The sequence below is a fragment of the Rattus rattus genome, chromosome 4 (assembly GCF_011064425.1).
Source record: "Rattus rattus isolate New Zealand chromosome 4, Rrattus_CSIRO_v1, whole genome shotgun sequence".
Taxonomy (NCBI): Eukaryota; Metazoa; Chordata; class Mammalia; order Rodentia; family Muridae; genus Rattus; species Rattus rattus.
In genome coordinates this window covers 122564480-122567934 of record NC_046157.1, presented here as the reverse complement: position 1 = coordinate 122567934, position 3455 = coordinate 122564480, and the positions used below count along the sequence as shown (strand labels likewise).

Genomic DNA, 3455 nt, shown 5'->3' with positions numbered 1-3455 from the left:
TTTCCGGAGCTGGGGACCGAACCCAGGACCTTGCACATGGTAGGCAAGCACTCTACCACTGAGCTAAACCCGCAACCCCCTTAAATTAATTTTTAAAAAATTAGTTTTTGCCCAAAATTAAGGTATCAAATATAGTAAACAATATAAAAAAATCCAGCATAGGGTATCTACCCATCTTAGACCATCTATGATCCCAGATGAAGGACACATACAGCCTTTATATTTTTAAATATGCCTCAGGCAGCACAAGAGCTGGGTAGCTGCCCACCTTCCATGCTGTGGGAATCAATTTTCCTTTCTTTCTTTCTTTTTTTTTTTTTTTTTGAGGGTGCAGCGAACTTTATTGATGGTATTCAAGAGAGAAAGGAGGGCTCCCTAACCCCCTCCTGTTATTATGGTGTCTGGGATGGAATTGTGAGGGAGATGCTCAGTGTTGGGGGCCGAGTTGGAATGGGGACTCCTCAGCAACTGAGGGCCTCTCTCTTGCTCTCAGTATCCTTGCTAGGCTGGGGTGGGTGGTCCAGGGTTTCTTGCTCCTTGGAGGCCATGTAGGCCATGAGGTTCACCACCCTGTTGCTTTAGCCATATTCATTGTCATACCAGGAAATGAGCTTTACAAAGTTGTCGTTGAGCCAGCCCCAGCATCAAAGGTGGAAGAGTGGGAGTTGCTGTTGAAGTCGCAGGAGGCAACCTGGTCCTCAGTGTAGCCCAGGATGCCCTTTAGTGGGCCCTCGGATGCCTGCTTCACCACTTTCTTGATATCATCCTACTTGGCAGGTTTCTCCAGGTGGCATGTCAGATCCACAACGGATACATTGGGGTAGGAACAAGGAAGGCCATGCCAGTGAGCTTCCCGTGCAGCTCTGGGATGACCTTGCCCACAGCCTTGGCAGCACCAGTGGATGCAGGGATGATGTTCTGGGCTGCCCCACGGCCATCACGCCACAGCTTTCCAGAGGGGCCATCCACAGCCTTCTGAGTGGCAGTGATGGCATGGACTGTGGTCATGAGCCCTTCCACAATGCCAAAGTTGTCATGGATGACCTTGGCAGGGTGGCTAAGCAGTTGGTGGTACAGGATGCATTGCTGACAATCTTGAGGGAGTTGTCATATTTCTCGTGGTTCACACCCATCACAAACATGGGGGCATCAGCGGAAGGGGCGGAGATGATGACCCTTTTGGCCCCACCCTTCAAGTGAGGCTCAGCCTTCCCCATGGTGGTGAAGACACCAGTAGACTCCACAACATACTCAGCACTAGCGTCTCCCCATTTGATGTTAGCGGGATCTCGCTCCTGGAAGATAGCGATGGCCTTCCCGTTGATGACAAGCTTCCCATTCTCAGCCTTGACTGTGCTGTTGAACTTGCCATGGGTAGAGTCATACTGGAACATCTAGACCATGTAGTTGAGGTCAATGAAGGGGTCGTTGATGGCAACAATGTCCACTTTGTCAGAAGAGAAGGTAGCCCTGGTAACCAGGCCAAATCCATTCACACCGACCTTCACCATCTTGTCTATGAGACGAGGCTGGCACTGCACAAGAAGATGTGGCTGTCTCTGGAACAGAGAGGAGCAGAGAGCCCAATTTTCCTTTCTTTAACCCAAGTTACTATCCTTCCTCTGGGCTGCTCTTAGCTTCAATTGGCCAGCCCACATTTATGATTTTATGATTCAGTTAACCCATGGTCGCTTTCCTTCTCCCTCAAGCATGTTCTTCTCCTACTTCACGGTGGTGTCTCCTCCTCCTTCTGCAAGTTCATGAAACCCCAGTACCACCTATGTCTCTTCTTCCCAGCTATTAGCTGTTGGCATCTTACTCACCATCAAAATTAACCTGGGGGCAGGGTCCCAGGGCCTACAAGCAGCTTCCAGATCTTGAGGGCCTGCACGTAGCATAAACGATAAATAGTAAAAGATAAAATGTCAATATCCAAGGAGCAAGGCTTTTGCAGACTCATCATCAGAGCTTTGCATAGATCATATTGATAATGGCTGTCTTTGTTCTATAGGCTGCAAGCTTGGAGATTATGCCATAGATTGCCTTTCGAACTGGTTTCTTATATAGTGGGTATCTGGTCACTGCCAAGTGGAAACAAACATACTATACTAATATACGAATTAAGTCTTCCTCTGGTGGTCCCTGGAGTACATCATGGTTAATGGGGACATCCAATAAGTATAATTTGGGGGAATTCCAAATGTGAACACATGCAATCTTCTAAACAAGACTTTTAATGGCTCCATAGTTTTATAGAAACAATTAACAAAAACGTATCTGGCTAAGGAGGAGTTTCCCAGGTGACATTGATGTCCTGGGTACATTCTCCAGTTCTTCCTTTTAGGAATTCTTGCTTATTGAAGAAATGTTTAAGAAGAAACAAACTATTCTTAAGGTTAGTACGAAAAGAATGCAAAAATGTTATGAACAAAAATACTTCTTTCAGCCAAAGAATCCAATTATATTCATGGTAACACACAGCATCAAAATGAAAAATTCTAGCTAATTGGTCCCATATGTCATACTTTTTCTTCAATTCCTTATTCCAGTCCTTACAAATGTAGGTGTTTGCTCTGAGTATGCCAACCATATTGTATAATTAATTCTGTTGTATTATGCCCCAATACTTTATCTTGGCTCAGGAGTGTTTGATGTATGCTCTGTAAGTGTTTCTCATTGTGCTCTGCTGTTGCATCAATTTCTATAATGGCTTTAACAAATTTATCCATGTGGTCTTTCTTTAATTCAAAATCAAATTGTGCATCAGATGAGAAGTAATATTTTTGTTGGTAGTTTACTCTGGTTATTCTCACCCAACTGTATACTGCCACCTGTGAACAATTATGCACTAGTTAGCATCCTCTAGTTATGTTCCATTCTATGTGATTATCATGCATGATTATTTCATTTAAATAACTGCATCTAGCTATAGTTTCATTATTGGTACGTACCAAGAATTTATAGTTACCCAGGGTTTGTACAGTCTGAGGCATAGTGGAATATGCCAACGCTGTTTCTGCCATCTTTTTTGTGGGTATGTGTGGGTATAAATATGTGTTGGGTCCTAGTCTGTAAGTGTGTTCCATGGGGATGTATGCTGGTGTGCTAACATTTATCCATATGAAGCCGTCAATTGGTCTTACCCAGGTTTTCTCCTATGTATATGGTATTTCAAACAACTTGTAAGGTTGTGGTATATGTTTGCCAATGTATCCATTCTGTGTATTATCTAAAAATTTTGTACTAAGTTTCATAAACATATACCTTCAGCACAGTAAGACGTTCTTTCAGTGCCCAGAATAGTTTGAAATTCTGTGGTTTGCTTGCCCATTCTTGTTGCAAACAATGTGTCTAATTCTCTAGTTGTACTTTCTACATTATGTTTATAGATTTGGCACATAATCAAGTTATGACTAGTGGTGATGAGATTTAATTCCTTTTGTATTTCCAACCGT

At 43.4% G+C, this 3455-nt stretch overlaps 1 pseudogene; it reads right to left on the bottom strand.

Annotated features, from left to right (window-relative positions):
• Positions 1-578: 578 nt before the first annotated feature.
• On the bottom strand, positions 579-1511 carry LOC116898165 (annotated as a pseudogene).
• Positions 1512-3455: the final 1944 nt, after the last annotated feature.